This window comes from Nothobranchius furzeri, chromosome 15 (genome assembly GCF_043380555.1).
Source record: "Nothobranchius furzeri strain GRZ-AD chromosome 15, NfurGRZ-RIMD1, whole genome shotgun sequence".
Lineage (NCBI taxonomy): Eukaryota > Metazoa > Chordata > Actinopteri > Cyprinodontiformes > Nothobranchiidae > Nothobranchius > Nothobranchius furzeri.
Genome location: NC_091755.1, coordinates 61,732,265 through 61,752,628, shown reverse-complemented (window position 1 = coordinate 61,752,628; position 20,364 = coordinate 61,732,265). Strand labels below are relative to the sequence as shown.

The 20,364-nt window shown below is 40.1% G+C and overlaps 1 protein-coding gene and 1 long non-coding RNA gene across 4 annotated transcripts in view; both read right to left on the bottom strand.

Moving 5' to 3' along the window:
* LOC107391005 (ERC protein 2) overlaps window positions 1-20,364 on the bottom strand; it is a 300,921-nt gene that overhangs the window by 196,339 nt on the left and 84,218 nt on the right. The gene's annotated exons all lie outside the window — the stretch shown is intronic.
* LOC139063411 (uncharacterized) lies at window positions 11,884-15,955 on the bottom strand. The gene is made up of 3 exons (XR_011516776.1): window positions 13,284-15,955; window positions 13,047-13,218; window positions 11,884-12,933 (listed from the first exon to the last, which is right to left on the bottom strand). It is a non-coding gene; the product is annotated as an uncharacterized lncRNA (long non-coding RNA).

Genomic DNA, 20,364 nt, shown 5'->3' with positions numbered 1-20,364 from the left:
GGTGGGTGGCTTTCTGTTAAGGGCCATTCAGTCCCTTTACCAGAGGAGCGTGAGTTTGGTCCGCATAGCCGGTAGTAAGTCGGACCTGTTCCCAGTGAGGGTTGGACTCCGCCAGGGCTGCCCTTTGTCACCGGTTCTGTTCATCACTTTTATGGACAGAATTTCTAGACGCAGCCGTGGTGTGGAGTGTGTCGAGTTTGGTGGCAGGAGAATCTCGTCTCTGCTTTTTGCGGATGATGTGGTCCTCCTAGCTTCATCCAGCTCTGACCTTCAGCTCTTGCTGGGTAGGTTCACGGCCGAATGTGAAGCGGCTGGGATGAGGATCAGCACCTCCAAATCTGAGACCATGGTTCTCGACCGGAAAAGGGTGGCTTGCCACCTCCGGGTCGGGGGAGAGGTCCTACCTCAAGTGGAGGAGTTTAAGTATCTCGGGGTCTTGTTCACGAGTGAGGGTAGGAGGGATCGGGAGATCGACAGGCGGATTGGTTCGGCGTCTGCAGTGATGCGGACGCTGAGCCGATCTGTCGTGGGGACGAGGGAGCTGAGCCAGAAAGCCAGGCTCTCGATTTACCGGTCGATCTACGTCCCAATACTCACCTATGGTCATGAGCTTTGGGTAATGACCGAAAGAACGAGATCGCGGATACAAGCGGCCGAAATGAGTTTCCTCCGTAGGGTGGCCGGGCTCAGCCTTAGAGATAGGGTGAGGAGCTCGGACATTCGGGAGGAACTTGGAGTAGAACCGCTGCTCCTCCGGATCGAAAGGAGCCAGTTGAGGTGGTTTGGGCATCTGGTCAGGATGCCTCCTGGACGCCTCCCCGGGGAGGTGTTTCGGGCATGTCCTGCCGGCAGAAGGCCCCCGGGTCGACCCAGGACACGTTGGAGAGGTTACATCTCCAATCTGGTCCGGGAATGCCTTGGGGTCCTGCCGGAGGACCTGGTGGACAAGGCCGGGGAGAGGACGGCCTGGAGCTCCCTAGTTGGGATGCTGCCCCGGCGACCCGGACCCGGATAAGCGGAGGAAGACGATGACACCCTCGGACCATTATAATTGAGGACCCCTGGCTTAGGGTGTCCCGATCCTCAAGTGCAGAGGTTGACCACGCCCCTATTGCACCCTTGATCTACACTTGTGGACTTGGGTGAAGGGTATTACCCACAACCTATTGCTGCATGGGTATTTTGAGATGAAGGCGGAACAATGGCTTAAAAAATGCATTTTCAAACACAAGTGTTATTTTTAAGATGATTAATGATTTATTCAGACCAAGAATTAATGTGAACAGCAATGAATGTAAATTTTGTCAAAAATTGTTCGTTTGAAAGTTGTCAATAAAGTTTTTTTTTAAAGTAGTACAAACAGTGCCCCGCAATTATTTGCACACTTGTGCACCACACACATTTCCTCCAAGTGCACTTCGCTTATGACCGTAGGGTGCAGTGCGAGTATTGGGATTGGGCCTAAAGCCTGCGGCACACCGGAGGCAGAAGCGCCATGCATGAGATTTTAAGAGGTCAAGTGGTCACACAGGACGTGCCGCGCCACTGAGCACTTCTTGGACAGTCGCATGATAGTCACAACATCACATGGGACTTGAGAACAGAAAGCAGAAAGTGGCTCTATTATTTTTACGTGATCAGACTTGCCGTCACGTTTTGTGAGACTCAAATTCATTAACAGTGGATAAGTATGCTTTTTATTTGGATATTTCAAGATCAATTGTACTTTTATGTTATCAAAACAGCGGTTGGGTTTGTGCCTTAAAGCCGTTCCACGTCGTAATGTCTGCTGTAAAGTACTCCACAATGTGCCGCAGCGTTTGAGATAGAACTGGCACCTATCTCCAGCGCCTCGGCTTGCCTTGGCGCGGCGCTTCTGGGACGCAACGCTGTGCTCCCTGTTTGCCCACTCTGATGAATTATAACGGCTTCTATTTAAAATGACGGCGCGTCCGCCTCCGATGTGCCCCAGGCTTAAGTTTCTGGGCGACGCCATATTAGACACCATGTTTCTTTCTACGTGAGCCCATGAGGACAAAATGCATTTACTGATTTGTAACAAAAGATTACAAAACTTTCATAAATGTTGCTGTCCTGCGATTGACTGGCTCTCTGTCCAGGGTGTACCCCCCCCCCCCCCCCACCCCCCACCCCCACCCCCCACTCCACGCGCGTGACCCTGCGTGGACAAAGCGGGTTCAAACAATGGATGGATGGATGGAAATGTTGCTGTTTTACACATTTACCTCTTCACTCTGCCAGTGATGAAAGATAGTCTGATGTACTTCTCATTTTGCTGGAGGTTGCACTCCCAGGGACTTTTTAGCCCAATGGCAATCCATTGGTAAGGTCTTACTCGAAAAAACAAAAAAACAAAAAAACACTTGCTTGCAATGATTTTGGTATGTACTGACCCATCGCCTGGGAAAACACACATCATCACTTTAACTGTGAGCTGATGAAACTAAACTGCCCAAAAAGTTCTAATGAGTTATCACATCATTATCATCAGGAACAAACAACCAAATTTGGCTGTTTACTTTTGAACAGCAACATTTCTAACAGGAATATAAAATCTAAAATATCACCTAAAATGAGTTCAAGTAAATACTAAACCATGTTTTGCAGATGGATTACAAATTCATTGGGACCTTGTTTTTGCGGTGCAAATATTAGACTCATGATTAACACAGGCTGAGTTTAATGTAATGAGGGGGAAGTATTACGCTTTCAACTTTGGCACAAAAACTGTGGTCTAAAAGTTCCTGTTCCAGGGCAGAACCACAAACCTGGTTGACCCGTACATCATCCATCCAAGCTAAAGAAAGGGGTGAACACCAGAGGAATTGTTTCTGCAGAACAGAAATGAAGCCAAGTGTGGAGTTTGACCACCATGAAAATACAGTCATTTGTAATTTTAAAGCTCTTGTGGACCAATAAAAATACCAAACAACAATTAGTGACTATTTCAGAAAACCTACTTGCTTGTCGTCTCTTCAGAAAACTTGACAAGGCTCACTGTAAAACTTGAAGATCCTGGCGCTGGCCTGTATGATCATGCGCACAAATACTCAAAGGGGCAATAAAAACTGAATAGTGTGTCTTTCCCAGGAGAAATCTAGGTCACAGCAAAACAGAAAAAAGATTTAAAAGCTAAATACTAGAAATGATACCCTGCTGCTTCAAGTAAAACATGTATTAAACAGTGTTAGGCAAGTTACTTCAAAACTGTAATGCATTATTTATTACTTGTTACCCTCATTTTAAAGTAATTCATTACATTACTGATTTTAAAATGTAAGGCATTACACTACTTTTGCATTACTCTAAGTTACTTTGAACAAAACAACTTCAGTATGAGTTTGGTAATCTGATGTCTGGTGAACTCATGACACATCCAGTGGAAGGTGATGTGGTGTCTGAGCTAGGATTGCTGTTAAAAACATGTCTTTAGAAGGATTGTTTATGTAATAAATGCAACAACAATCTGTACTCTCAGCACGCTGCCATCTTAGATTAACTGAGCAGGGAGTGAGTGGGTGGGGGCTCCAAGCCTATTTGCCTTGGTCCCCAAATGCCTTGATACGGCCCTGGATGTGGGACTGACTTCTGGTGTGATCTGATTCTATCACATATATACATATTAAATGCTTATATATTATTGCTTTTCACTGGTAAAAATGAGTATTGGGGATAAATCTACCTACATTTTTTTTCTTTTCAAGCACTTTGTTTTGTTTTCTTGATTTTATTTGAATAATTTCCTGGCCTTTCTCTCTCTAACCATCCTGCATGCTGCATGTTCTCTCTGTCTTCCAGAAAACCTGTTTCCTAGATTTCCTACTTTCTAACTAATCAGCCAAAGGGAGCAGCAGCAATGAGTTGAAATCACCGGAGCCCAGATTAACTCAGCTGAGGCAAAGCACGTCAGAAAAGTACAGAATACCAGAGAACATGCACTGATATGAACGATCGCAGGTGGATTATTTTGTTTTAGTGGAGCGATTTTGTGAATGTTACAGCGGCTGCGTGCAGGATGCAGCTGGAGTATTTGAGCCGTTACCACTGCGTCCTCTCTGCCTGCAAAGCTGAGTCCATAAATGACGTAATATATGCAGATACTGGAACTTTTTTCGGGTTTCCCGCAATTTGAATTTTTAAGAAACGCAGCTTGATTCTGGGTTTAAAAATGCATTGTAATTGCCGCATTACTGACAATTGTACCGAGTAAATATTACCATTTTCTTTCCCTGTAATGCCTTACATTACCACATTACAGCAAAAAGCAATGCATTACAGTAATTAATTACTTTTGTACCACGTTACTCCCAACACTGGTATTAAACTTATACATTTGTAGACTGTTCCCATCATTTAAAATTAAAGGCTTTGATTTGATGACCAGCAAAAAATTTTCAACACTAGAACGCCAAATCTTCATGAAATAAAAATAAAAACAGTCTAGAATTGAAAAACTGGGAAATTTTCTTTCAGCATGAGGTGGGTGAGCTTGCACTACATTTAACCTGAGTACCTCCACCACCTTATCTGACTAAAGCAGCAGTCTGTTGAGCAGTCATAAGGTGTAAGCTGGCGCCTCCATGTGGTAAATTTCAGACATTAGCATAGCAATCCATTTAGATCACTTTGGTTCATATATTTGTAGTACAACAAGTGCTTTTGAGTTCATTTTGATTTAGCATGATAATTTTTCTGCACGCAACTAACAAGGATAAAATACAAAATATTTACTTTCACGTTTCATGACATGAGGCAGCAGGAATCTTCATGTGCACCAGGATGGACACACATCCTCAAGGAGTGAAGCTGAACACAAACATTAGCCAAACATAAAAGTATCTGACAGCATTGAAAATAACGTGGCCATGATTTCTTCCATGCTGATCAGCTGGCTGGAAAACTAAAGGGGCAATGTGATATGGAAAACTTTAAAGCATAAAATGACACCTGTCATTCTCCTCCAATAGCCTTCCTGATACCATGATGTTTTACTGAGAGCCTTAATTACTCATCTGTTATCAAGCATAATGACAGAGTCCACCGACTTCATGAGATGAGTGACACCAAAGCGAGGGATGAAAGGAAGAGAAGATCAAGAAGTGTGATGCTCTTATTCTGAAATTGTCCACACATTTTATTTTTTATCCTACAGTATTTTCAAAACAGCACTAAATGTTTCTATTTCAGCTATAACAATGATGATGATGATGATGATGATGATGATGATTGTTATTATTATTACTACTACTACTACTACTACTACTACTACTACTGCTGCTACTGCTACTACTTCTACTACTACTACTACTACTACTATTATTATTATTATTATTATTATTATTATTATTTGGAGATTTATATTTTTTACTTTATTATTTTAAGCAACAAAAGACAGACTAGAATGCAATACCATACCAATGTATTTCTATGGTGCATTTAAAAACAGCGTGGGAACTGACCAAAGCCCCTCCAAAACAACTTGTAAAAATATAGATAAAACAATCAGTAAAAACAGATAAAAAAGCTATCAAAACACTCAATATAACAGTAAAAATAACTTTTAAAAGAGATACACCAAAACAAACATGCAGCCTTGTTCTAAGTCTATTTATACATGTTTTTTATTATTTGGCTCTCATGCACACACAGCCCAGTATTTAAATCAGTCTGTGACTATTATCATGAAAGTCAGGCCAGGTTCAGGCACTGAGAGCTGCACATAGCGGTAGACATGTTTGACAAGCAGACAACCTCCCCCTCTCTCCTCACATTCCTCCCTCCCATTTGAACAGAAACCCTCCACTGCGTTCATAAATATCAAATGGATATGAACACACACACACACACACACACACACACACACACACACACACACACACACACACACACACACACACACACACACACACACACACACACACACACACACACACACAGATGTACACATTCACATGAACTATGCTGACAGGCACTCAGAAACTGATCAAGACGAACAGAGAAAGACAAAGATAGAGGTGTTTTCTTAGTGGTTATTCCTCTTTAACCACAAAGCAAAACGAACAAACTCCTGCAGACTCAGCGCTGCCCCATAGTCCGATACCACTTGTACAAGCAGGGCTACATACAAGGCTGTGTGCGTGTGTGTGTGTGTGTGTGTGTGTGTGTGTGTGTGTGTGTGTGTGTGTGTGTGTGTGTGTGTGTCTCAACTAAGTTGATCCATGTCCGTACTTCTTAAGCTCAAGACTGTATCGCTACCCCCCTCTCAGCTGTGGAATGCTGCAATGATTGCTGAGTAATTACAACGCTGCTTTAGTCCTAGACTCTCAGCACCATTAGAATTAATTATTTTCAGAACTTCCCCAGTAGGTTGAGAGAATGAAATAAGAAGAACGGAAGAAAAATCTAAGAAACTGAAGAAAGAAAATATTCTAAATGGCAACTGGTCTGTATTTGTCTAGCGCCTTCTTAGGGTTCTACAATCCCCCAAGGCGCTTCACAACACAATCAATCACACACTGGTGAGGATGAGCTACTATGTAGCTACAGCTGCCCTGGGGCGCATTGACAGAGGCGAGGCCTGCCGAACACTGGCGTCACCAGTCTCTCTGACCACCACCAGCAGGCTAGGTGGTTTAAGTGTCTTGACCAAGGACACAACAGCAGCCTTTTCTAGTTGGAGCTGAGATCAAACCTGCAACCTTCCGATTACAGGACTACCTGCTCTATCTCCTGAGCTACTGCTGTCCTGAATAACAAAGTAACCAAAGAAGAAATGTAGAAGCTAAGAAAGTAAGGAAAAGGCAAAGAAATAAAGTAAGAATGGCCACCTGGTAAGAACTACAGCAGCTGCAGCTTCTGACCCACGAGGCCCACTCTATAGTAATGTGGTCAAACAAGTCCAGTACAGCACACAATCATGCAGTTTAACCAAGAGTCAAACTGTGACTCATTTTCATCCAAGAGCATTAGCTTAAGTGTTTCTCTTAGATCTTTGAGTATGAAATACAAGATTGCCAAAAACCTAACAGGTCAGCTTGAGTTATGGCATGGTATCATCAGGATATCATCAGCTTTCAGTTCTTCATCCTTTGGAGAGTCATGAAACACATTTCATTCCTTGAAGTGAAGTGCATGTACTGTGGTCAGGCAGAAGATGGCTGAGGTGTAATATATTCTCCAATGCAGCTTTTGCCTTGACGGATGTGTAGCCTGGCTCCAATCAACCAGCCTCAGGCTCTCACCATTAACCCTGGCTGATTGCTGATAGGAGGAGAGGGGGACACAGGGGGCCCTATCACAGACGGCTTACCAGAACCTCCCTTATCTGTGGCTATGTCTCTGGACTGTTATTGGTCAGCTGGTATCCATTAGGATTGAAGGCATTGGTGGCCTCACCACAGATCTATCAAGATTGAACACATGCACTGTATTTAAAAGAGATTTCTGAAATGACATCAATGACCCACATATATTCACCCAGAATAGCATTGTTACATTCCACAATCTTAGTTCTTCATGACATGAAGTCAACAAGGTTTTGGTCCACAATTACACAAAATCATCACACAGTTGCAGCAGATGTGTTGGTTTCATATCCATAATGTTAATTTCCATCCGTCCATCCATTGTTGTCAGTTTATCTGGAGTCGGGTCACAGAGCAGCAGCCAAAGCAGAGAGGCCAGACTTCCTTCTCCCCAGCCACATGGGCCAGCTCCTCTAGCCAGCACACATAAGTGGGCCCCATATGGAACATATATGGGTCCCACCAGGGTTTGTCTGCAGTTTCCGCATTGGCCCCACAGGGGTTTCCCCAGAGAGATCTTGGCCCACATAGATTTTAATGGGCCTTACATGGGTTTTCGGAGGGTTTAGACTGTTTGTGGGCAAACCCCTGAGGGGCCACCGTGGAAGCTCCGTCTTTCCCTCACTCGTGAAAGAGACTCCAAGTGTCATGACTCCCAGGCTTACACCCTTCTCTGTCTCTGCTGCCTCCTCAATCAAGCCCTCAGCCATTTAATCACCATCACCTGCACCCTGTCATCAGCTCATCACACACACCTACTTCCACTGCTATATATTCACCAGCCAGCCACCAGTTCCCTGCCAGATTATTGAACACTCTTTGCCAGTAGATCTTCCAGCCTTCCACCCAGTGGCGGCTGGTGAAAAATATTTTTGGTGGGGCTGTGCTATTTTTTATTTTTAAACAAACTTGTGCTTTCTGAGATTTGTGCACAACTTCACTATTTCCTGAATTAAGCACAGCTCTTTTATTTCCTGTCTTACATCATTGGACAAACTGATTAATCCAGGTGTGTCTGACTATTGGCACACTGCCTTGCAGACCAAGGTTGAAAAATACTGCATTAAATTGCACATAAAATAACATGACCATTAATGGTAAATAGGCAATGCAAGAGGCAAGTAACAAAAACATTTTGTTTAATTTCAACATTTGAGTGAACACCAAAAATTATGAGCAGGTCACTGTTACAGTAATGGTAGTAAACACCACTTAGACAAAATGCCAGAAATTTACACTGTTAAATATTTCTGGAGTGTTGTGCCAAGGTCAACTTTATACAAAGATCAAGTGGATGCATTTGTGTGTGTGTGATACCTCATTTGTACCGAAATTTTGCCCTTCTGTCCTTCTGAGTGGCAAAGCTCTCAATTAGCTTTTTATTGAAGTCAGGAATGTTTGTGACAAGCTTTTTTTCCATGGAGAGCATGGCAAGAGCATTCAGCCCATCCTGTGTCATGGTGTTCCTCAAGGAAAGTCTTAATCCTCTTTAAAGTAGAAAAGCACCTTTCTGATTCGGCTGTGGTCATGGGTGTGGTGACAAGAATCTTCTTTTGCATGGCTCAGGATGGTGTGAAAAACCTGTCATATGATAAATAAAAAACAACAGATAAGTACATAGGAAACACTTTCATAGGAAATAATGTCATCAGTATCCTCTTACAAATGTCATATTTCCCAGTTTTTGGGACAATAAATCATTTCTGATTCTCTATCAGATGTTTTTACATTTGAGGTAAAAACATCTAATTGAGAATCAGAAATGTTTAATTGTCCCAAAAGCTGGGAAATTTGTTTGCTGCAGCAGAAGTGTAACAAGTAAAATGGAATCAGATTGATGTATGTACAAATTTACATGAAATACACATTTACGTGATTAAATTATAATATGTATAATAAGTATGTGTGTTGAAATTAGTTTTTACAGTTATTGCACATTAAACATGTTATTAAACAAATGTCCCGGTTTGTGGGACAACCAAGGATTTCTGATTCTGATTGTCTTGTTCACAGAAATGTAATGTACAGCTTACCTCTGCACCCAGCTGCTGTTGTTCCCTGCATGGCAACGTTAGCTCTGCTGCCTAGCATGGCTAGCTTCACCGTGTTGTTGTCCATGTGTGCCCGGGATGACTCGTGTTTCTTCACCTTCTCAGAAAAATGTTTCATGTCTGTAACTCCTGACTCATCCATGCCTTATCTGTCCCAGCCGTTTTGAATAACAAACACGGAAAGCAAAATAACGCATTAGCGTGATTGCATCCAGCTAGCTAAGCCTTCCTGGTGTACCAATTTCGGGAGAAGCCTAGTGTGTACAGTTTACCTCTCTCCTTCTCCTGCTGGCTTATCTTTACGTTGGGCTGATCTGGTCCAAGCTCTTTGACATTAAGTTTTTCCACCATAGTTCTCCTCTCAAACGGATACTGGAGAAGAGACCAAACTGAATTCAGTGGCTGCTGAGGTCCGGTATCCATGCTGGTTGTAGTCACCGGCGGCGTCCATGTTACATCTGCGTCACGACCAAAAACGACTCTGCCGAGTTCTACCGAACACCAACGAAACCTTTGGCGGTAGCTCCATCGCCCATCATGCTTCTGAAACGTTCTGAAACAATGTCGACGCTGATTGGATACATTCCCATTCCTACACTTTAATATTCTTGTCAGCAATTGGACAGCTGGTCTCGTCCTGTTTGGGCGATTGAAAAACAGCACACAGCCTCCACCGCTCGGCAGAGACCGGCAGAGATCGGCAGAGACCAATATATATATATATATATATATATATATATATATATATATATGATTTATTTTTGTTACAAAACACACAATTAACTTAGAATATGTGATTATTGTTAATTTTATTTATTTATTTTTTAAATAAAAATTAAAAACACGGAAAAACTGGGAGGGCGGCGCCCTATCGCCCTCTACTGGCCAGCCGCCACTGCTTCCACCTTGCCTCATCACAGCCTCCGGACCTCGTTTTCATGCCTGACCCCTGCCTAGGACTCTGCCTGCCATCATGACCCTCGCCTGTCTTTGACCTCTTCCCTAGCCTGCTCCATTTACCTGCTTCGCCTCGTTCTGTTTTTTGACCAACTCCTTCTCTCCGACTCTGTCTCCAGCCTCGCCCTCCTTGGGTAACGCCACTGCTAATAAAGACTTTTAAAGGTGCTTTACTGTGTTTGGTGTCATGACGGGTCCTTCTAGTTCAGCTCATGACACCAAGGTACTTGGGGCAGGACCTCATCCCTGACCCAGAGAAGGCATTCTACCCATTTCTGACTCAAGACCATGGTCTCGGATTTAGATAAGCCGATTCTCATCCAAGCTGCTTCACACTTGGCTGCGAACCGCTACAGTGAGAGCTGGAGATCACGTTCTGATGAAGCCAACACGACCACATCATCTGCAAAAAGCAGACACCCAATACTTAGGCCACCAAAAATGATTCCCTTAAAACCTTGGAATCCTGTCCATAAAAGGTATGAACAGAATCGGTGACAAAGGGCAGCCTTGGTGGAGTCTAACTTTCACTGGAAATGAGCCCAACTTACTGCCGGTAATGAGGACCAAGCTCTGACACTGGTCATACAGGGATCCAACAGCCTGTATCAGAGGGCCTGGTGCCCCATACTCCCAAAGTACCCCCTCACAAGGCCCCCTGACACCTTCTCCAAATCCACAACACACATGTAGACTGGTTGAGCAAAACACCACGCATCCTCCAGGACCCCCCTAAGGGTATAGTCCACTGGTACAGTGTTCCACATTTAATTTCCTGTTCAACCAAATCCCAAGGGTGATGGACTGTATCAATATCTGGAGTGGAGGTTGTTGAAGTTCAGTGAACTTATTTTCATGTTCAAGAATCCAGTTTTCCAATCTCTTATTGTCCAGTTTTGGCAACCTGTGTGGATTGTTGCCTCTATTTTCTACCTTTAGTTTGTCTCATAGTTAAAAGTTTGTTCCATCCAATTAGTTATTGATGATGCTTTCTTTGGTTAATAAAATAAGTAATTATCACACCTTCACTGAACACCAAGCAGTTGCATTGTTCAACCAATGCCCAATTCTAATTTTTGCCTGAAGGGATTTTTCTATGATGTGAGGAATCAATTAACCTTTGGATATATCTGTCACATACGTAAGAGTTTTTGGTAACACTTTATAATAACTACATCTTATTTAGCCTTAATTACACATGAACAAACATGTAAGTAACTACCAACAAATAATTAATAACAATGACTCTTACTTAATAAACAATTAACCAATGCATTAATTAATGCTTTGTTTTTAATGATTAGTCCCTTGTAAAAGCTGTTTTCTCATTTCTTATTCATATGTAACAAACCATTAACAAAGTACTTTTAAGCAACTGACAAACACATTAATTAATGCTTAACTTCTAATGACTAGTTTCATGTAAAAGCTGTTTATTTATGGCTTATTCATACTTAACAAACCATGAACAAAGTTCTTATTAATCCATTTATGTATTATTAATTAAGTGGATAGCTAATAGCTAATTAAGCCTATTTTGAGACTCTTTCTAAAGTGAAGACTATTTATGCTTAATTAAATATTTGTTAACATATTTATGCTTTCTATGGACCTGGTGTCCCTACTGAAGACTATGACTTCAATGAAAAAATAACACATGACACTGGAATGAGGGAAATATCCTTTGTATTTACATTTTGTAAATTTGTATTACATACTGTATATATTTAAAACAATGAAACATGTGCCTCATCAACATACATAGCACCTGCACTGGTTAACACTAAATTATTATAACAAACTAAAATATTTACATAAGTGCAAATTAAGCAGACTCCAACGAAACATGTAAAGGTAAATAAAATGCTTGACCTGTGGTTCTGAACGAAAAATGTGTTTGAAGAAAAAAACTAAACGAACATTACAGCAGTGCAGAACAGATGTGTTTACCTTTAGAACATTGCTCATTCAAATAAATGTACAGGCACCAGGGGTGGTACTCATCGCAGTAATTTTAGAACTGATTAATTTGTGGTTTTAACTTAATTTTACAGTGGCTTGTTTCTGACTGAACGCTGACCTGATATTTTTGTAAATGGTACTAAATGTGAGAAGTTTGTGAACCACTGCTTCACATTATTTATACTTTCTTGCAATGCCATGTATTAACCTTCCAAATGCCCCACCTGGATGCTTCTTTGCAAGCCATTCATTCCATTCTATGACAGCAAGGTGGTCAGAAAGTGAAGTGTCAGTCCAATTACCCTGAAGCCTCCAAACCTGTTCTTTGTATGTTCTCCATGCCGTTAAGTGTGTTGTGTATGTGCTCCTGTGTTTGGGTCTACATAGCACCTGCTATGGTTTACTGTATGATGGGTGTATCCAAAAGTACTAAGTACACGGTATGCACGCCACTCATCACTGATTATTGATGACCCTGACCTCACATGACGAATAATTAAAGGAACTAGATGCTTCCTGGACCTTTTCTCTACAACACGCAAAACAGGCTTGTGGTTTCCATTGTTCTGTCTTACGCCTAACATCCCAAAGACCCACTTCTTTCTTCTCCATCCACCAGTCATTCGTCCTCTTCCATACTGAAAAAAAGGTAAAAAGAACAAAAAGAACTAATTTAATTCATTATTTTGCTCATGGTTACAGTAACCATATGCACCTTTCTTTTGTGTCGAAAATGGCTTTCGTCACTCACAACAAACTCCCTTCTTCCTCCAATACATCAACCTGCGCGTCGTCTCATCCTTTCAACTGCAGTCACACAGATGTCCTGGATTTTTTTGGCCAATTTGCTCAGTGTTGCAGAACTGCCTGTGATAGAGTCGTCCATCATGTCAATCTGCCTCAACCTTAGACCCTGTGAAAATCTACAAATGAAAAAAATATAAATTATTTAAGTACAATACAAAAGCAGTCATAATTTTATACCAACCTGTACTTGAAAGTAATCCAGTTTCCTAAAGAGACTTTGGATCTTGAAAAGACTGATTTGACCCTGATTGATATCTGTTTAGGCCTCCCCAGGTGTACTGGATGGCGGCAAATCCTATATAAAGTGCACACCACAGAAAAAATTAAACTTAGCAAGATAAAAATAAAAACAAAGCTTAAATATCCATAAAGAAACTTCAAAAACACTCAAAATTCAATACATATATGTGACCTGATTTGTTAAAATTCTATGCCAACTCATTAAATGTATAAATCAACTAAATGTAAACAAATAAAACAGTTTCAATAAACTCATAATTTGATGCAAAACATGAAGAAAACAGACTTGTAATTAACTGTACCATGGTTTTAGGAATAAACTAAATGCTTTGTTTGTACTTGCTGATTTAAAATTGCGTTGAACTACAAATTAATAATGATTTAATTCCCCCAAAAAATTTTTAATTCATAGAAATATTTTTTTTTATATATTTCATACCAAGCATACTGATCTCCAGTGTTTGATCTCCTCTTCAGTTTCATGTTCTGATGACAGCCTCTGCACTTAATTTTGCTCTTGAGCAACTTCTTCTTCTGGAGCCACTTGATGAGTTTCAGTGACTTTCTTTTTGTCATCTCATCATTTATAAGTCTCCTGAGATGCATGAACCGGGTCATGTTTATCCTTCAACCTGCATGTCATTCAAAGGACTGCAACAGGCGCGTTGTTCAATGCGCATGCGCTATGGAAATATCTTACTGTTTTTTTATTTTTTATTGCAGAAAAGCATATTTACATTACAAATAAGGCGAACATGCCAATGTATTCAGATGAGAATTGAACAGTCAGTGAAAAGGGGGAGGACAAAAACAAACAACAAAAAAAAAAACACAAAAACAATGCAAGGGACCACTACACAGTTCCAGGAAGTCTACAAAAAAGTCTATACATATCTTCATAGCTGTTATTATTGATACATTTAAGGGATCTTAGATACAATCTAAAATCATGTACAAATGCATTGAACACAGGGGGTGATTTCAGTATTTTTTGTTTATGTATGAAGAATTTTGCTAGACAGAGAAGTAGATTGTAGCAGAGTTCTTGGTTGTTTGTTTGAAGGAGAGTTCCAAAGGTGACGACATCTCTTGAAATGGGACATGGGATTCCAATCTGAAGTTGAATCCAGTTTTCAAAACAGTTCCAAAACGTCCGTGTCTTGTTGCATTCAAAGAAAATATGATCAGTTGTTTCAACATCCTTCCCACAAAAGGAACATGAATTATCATCAATGTTAAAACGTTTTCTGAGCAGATCCTTTGAGGGATAGACATTGTTTAAAATTTTAAAATGTGTTTCTTTGACTTTAGGTTGAACAGGAAGATTTAAATAAAGAGTCCTTAGTTTAAAAATGGAGCTTTTACCAAATTTGTAAATTATGTTATTCTTGTTGACTTTACAAGGGTATAGTTGATCAGTAAAACACCGTCTAATAAATTGGTTGGTACACTTTTTATCCGTAAGGGGAATACCTTGGATGGAGATAGAACCATACTGTGGATTTAAAGGTTGGTGTTGAATAATGTTTCTGTACTGGAAGACCACCTCTTTAGGAAGCGCTATTAATAATTTTATAAAATCAGATTAAGGAGGGCTAAAGTTATATTTAAGACAAAATTCATCGTACCCTAGTAGTTCACCATTATCTTTCATCAAGTGTACAACAGACCAAATTTTCCTATTCATCCAATCTTCATAAAACAGTGACCTATTACGGCATAATACATATCTATTGTTCCAAATTATAGAAGAGTGAGGGGAATAATTATGTACATACAACAACTTCCAATACATTAGTACTTGCTTGTGGAACTCTGATAATTTTGTGGGCAGTTTGTTTATATCAAAATCTGATAACAGTAAAATTTTTAGACCACCCATTTTGTTAAATATATGACTGGGGATAGAATACCAGAAAGCGTTCGGATTCTTGAGCCAAGATTTTAGCCAATTAATTTTGAGTGTTCCGTTAAGGCAATTAAAATCTATTACTTTTAAGCCTCCATCTTTAATTTCTTTGACCATTTGATCTTTCTTTATATAGTGTGGCTTATTTCTCCAAATGAAGTTAAAATTGATGGTGTTAATCTTTTTAATTAGGTTGTTTGAAATTGCAGTACTGCAGGTTGGATAAACTAATCGAGATATACTCTCCATTTTGGTTAAATAAATGCGCCCTAATATGGAGAGATCCCTCTGAAGCCAAATATTTAGTTTGGCTTTAATTTCATTAAGTTTATTTGTTATGTTTGTCCTTAGGTTAAATTGTTGGTCTTTAGAAATATATGTTCCTAGATATTTAATTTCGGATTTGATGGGAATGTTACAAATTTCTTTTAGAGGGGAGTCATGAATAGCCAATAGTTCACATTTTTTCAAATTTAGCTTAAGTCCACATGCTGCAGAGAATAGCTTTATTTTATCAATAGCAATAGGAATTTGTTTATAATCTTTTAAGAAAAGCGTGGTGTCATCCGCTAATTGACTTATGATCAACTCTGTGCCAAGGACATTTAACTTTTTTAGATCCACACAGTTTTTTAAGTAGATTGCTAACATTTCACTAACTAATATGAAAATGCAAGGAGAAATTGGGCAGCCTTGTGGTATGCCCGCAGAGACATTGAACCTGGGGGTGGAACCTCTGGGTAATGAAACACAGCTGCTGATATTCCGATACAAACCTCTGATTAGATTAATAAACTTAACTCCAAAGCCAAGATGTTCTAGAACTGAGAAGATAAAATGGTGTTCCACTGAATCGAATGCTTTATAGAAATCTAAAAATAGTATGAAACCGTCATCATTTATCATATCACTGTATTCAATAATATCCATTACCAGTCTTATATTGTTGTGAATAGATCTTCCTTTTAAAAAACCTGACTGTGTTTCCGAAACAATATCTGAAATTCCAGATTGAAGACGTATCTTGAAAATGTAAGTCAGAAGTTTATAATCTGTATTTCTTAGGGTAATTGGTCTTCTGTTTTCAATAATCCTATGGTCTTTATCTGCTTTTGGAATTGATATTATTACACCATGTCGCATTGTAGGAGGGAGATCGCAGGATTCAAAAATCTCAGAGAAAACACCAAACAGTAAATCTTTTATTTCTTCCCGGAAATGATGGTAGAAGTTGGCTGTAAGTCCATCTGGACCGGGAGCTTTGTTCAGGGATAGTCGCTTCACAGCTTTATCCAGCTCTAAGCTTGTTATATTGTCATCACATAAAAGTCTGGAGTCATCATTGATTTTAGGAATATGCATTTCAATACTGTTCAGGAAGCTATTACAATTTTCTTCAGATAATTTTGAGGAGTACAAATTGTCATAAAATTTAAGAATTTCCTTTGAAATTATCTCGTCATCTGTAATTTCTATATTATTTATCAATATTGATTTTATACTGTTCTGTTTTTGTCTCCTTTTTTCCAGATTACAGAAGTATGCATTATTCTTTTCACCCTCCTCAATCCACTTTGCCCTAGACCTAATAAATGCACCTTTTGCTTTTTGAGTATACATTTCATCTAAAGTGGATTGAAGATTCCGAATCTTTTGTTTGTCATCCTCCGTAGGGCTAGAATTGCTGCAGTAAAAATTCAGTTCTTTAACAAGATCTATCTCTTTCTTCTGAGATTCTCTTAAAATTGTTTTGCTAAATGAGATTGAAAATTGTCTAACTTTATATTTGAAAAATTCCCATTTCCGTACTGAAGTGTCTAGTTCTTCTGACGTAATAACACCTGACAGAATAGATCTTATCCCGTCACAATAAGAATCATAATTTAGTAGAGTGGAGTTAAATTTCCAATATTTAGTTGTCCCCCGAGTGGAAACCTTTGGTTTTAATTGTAGATAAATAAGACAGTGATCTGTCAGAGGTGCAGCGGAGATATCAGTATTGATCTCATATGATAGTAAATCATTAGCCACAAGCCAGTGGTCAATTCTGGATTTATAATTTGTGTTGAACCATGTGAATCTAATTGTATTTGGGTTAAGATGACGCCAAGCATCCACTAAATTCTGTTCATAGCAAAAGTTATTAAGGATGGAGTTTGGGTGACTTGAGGAATATTTGGAGGGCCATTTATCCAAAAAATCATCCTGAACCATATTAATGTCTCCCCCAACAATGACATTGTTGGTGGAGTATGATACTTTAAGATGCTCAAGCTGTGAGGCTATTACTTCTAACAGTAATTTATTTTTGTGTATAGTATTGTACCCATACAGATTTGTTAAAATAAATTTTGCATTATCAATATCAATAACAAGGATTAACCAGTGACCATGTTCATCTTTGTGTTGAGCGATAACTTGGCCCTGGAAGTTTTTTAGTAAAACAGCGACCCCTGCTGACCTCGAAGTTCCGTGGCAGAAGTAAGCTCCGTCGCCCCACTGTTTAGACCAAAAAGTGTTGTCCTCAGGCTTGGAGTGAGTTTCTTGTAGTAATACTATATTAGCATTTTTTCCTTTGCAAAACAGGAAAAGACTTTTCCTTTTAGTTATGTTTCTTAATCCCCTTGCATTAATTGAAATTAAAGAAAGGTTGCTTTTCAAAAACATGTAACACAAATAATAACAGAACAAATTATGTGCGTGTTACCTTAGAAGAATGTAACAAGTAGCAGAACCCTGAGATAGAAATGAACATTTTAGCTCACATATATGGATTTAAAACCCATTTCCAGTGCTAATTAAGGAGTTATCTTTTGACCGTTGATGTATGCATGACGACCCCTGTAGATCGCCTTCAGCCCCGCCTTGTGTGCTTGCTCCACCTTTGGCCATACGGCCAGCCGTGCCTCTCTCTCTTCCTTGGTGAGATCCTCAGCAAATTTGATGTTCAGCTCCCTGCAGATCGGGTGGCCCTTGGTGGCACGCCAGAGTTCCTCCTTGTAGGTTCTCAGCGAGAATTGTAGGATGATCTGTCGGGGACGGCCGTTGAGGGGGTACCGAGGCGGTGGACGGTGTCCAGGATCAATTCCACCTTTTCAGCCCAGTGTGGCAGAATCTTTATTAAAACGCCAGCTACCTTTTTTCGCGTGTCTTCATCCTTTTCTTCTTTAAGATCGTTGAGTCGCAGATTCCATCGTCGCTTGTAAGACTCTTGGTCTTCCGTCATTTTTTCAACACAGAGCAATTTGGCTGTCAGATCTAAATTTGTAGCCTTTAACAATTTAATCTCTTCAGTCATTCCTTTGTTCTTTTCTTTGAGATCTTTTATTTCACCGCTGTTGAAGTCAACCTCTTTCACAATGCTGGCCATGGTGAGAGTGTTTTGTTTTAAATCGCCTCGGAGCTCTTCAATTGAATTTTTGAGACTTTCAACTGCAGCCAAAATTACACTTGCTTCAGCGCTAATAGCAGCCTCTTCATGTCCTCTTTGTTTTTTTAAGGGCAGTGCAGCTTTACCTGGTGAAGTAAAGAGATTCTTGGTCCCCCTCAAATTGGTCTCCATAGCCTCTTGGCACGCATAGTCGTGGGGTAGCAAGGCTTTGATAGCTTTACCGTTAGCTTTGCTGTTAGCCATTCTTCAGCATGCAACCGGAGTAACTTCCAGAGTGTTCCAATGACGGTCAAAGGCGCGTTTGAGAGTAATTATTGCTTAGGAAATAGGTATTAGGTAGTTTTGTGAGTTACATAGAGCTACATCTGCTATAAATTCAGGGTTAGCTACTCAGAGCACGCTACTTCTCGGCTACCCGCTCCACCATCTTCCACCGTGTCCGCAGCTAGGTATCGAAATATCTCACTGTTATTACTGTCTCACTTTGGTTACGTCATCAAAAGAGGACGGGACGTACTCTGCCAGCCCGTTCATACGAATAAAGCTGAAACATATGTTAACAGTGCAGGTATGCCACCAAAGCGTGTTCGAAAAGCCATTCAGACCCAGGCCCAGGTCACCACGTTCCATGCCAGTAAGGAGTCGGGCACAGAGAAAGCGACGAGCAGTCAAAAAGGCAGTAAGTTGTTTGCTTTTCTTGAGATTTGCTAACAAGCTAATTAGCGTGGGGAGCAGCTACCCCGGTGTCACGTGCTTGGCTCGGAGCAACACAAACCCCAGCTTCACTTGCAAGCCTCAAACCGGAACACATTAATGCACAAATGTTATTACACAATTGTGTAAAATACACATACAAATGTAATATTACAGTGTGTCCGTGTATGGCTTGTTCAGTCTTATATCAATCAATCAATCAAACTTTATTTCAGACAAGGGATATGTCCATAACAAGAATAAAATAAAAAAATAAATAAAATAAATAAAAAATAAAATACAAACACATTCTAATTACAAACCGTATAGGCAGTTGTTCCAATGTTTAAAACGGACTGAGGAGTACCTCGTGTCACTGTAAGATAAAGATGACAGCGCTCTAACAACCGCGTTAGCTGACAAACTCAGTCGGCAGATGAATTTGTACATGAGCCTCAGAAGCGCATGAAAAGTAGGGATGTTACTCACAACAAACATGTGACTTGTCTAGGGAGCTTCATGAGGATTCTAAAAGCATCCTGATAAGCCACTTGAAGCTTCTTCATTACTACCTTACTATAATTGCACCACAAGTGGGCTGTATAGAGAGGAGTACAAAAGGAACGAAAGAGGGACACTTTAACAGGATCTGAGCACATACCAAAGTTACGTGCCAGAGTGTTAGCCTGCATGTACAGCTTACCGCATTGCCTCTTAATGTCCTCGTCATCAGAGGTCACTTCTTAAAATGTGCCCCAAATATTTTACTTTGCTTACCACTTCGAGGACCTGATTTGTTAAGTTAAAAGATGGAAAATTCAGCTTCAGGTCCCCTTTAGTAGCAGCAATCATAACCACACTCTTTTTAGGGTTAAACAGGATGTCAAATTGTAGATCATTTTCTTTTCAATACAATGGTTGCATTGTTTTTAATGATTATAATTAGAGTTCTTGATCACAAATGTGCTAGAAACTTAACATAAAACATGTTGAATACAAAAACTGCACAAAGTAACGCAGTGTCTGGCA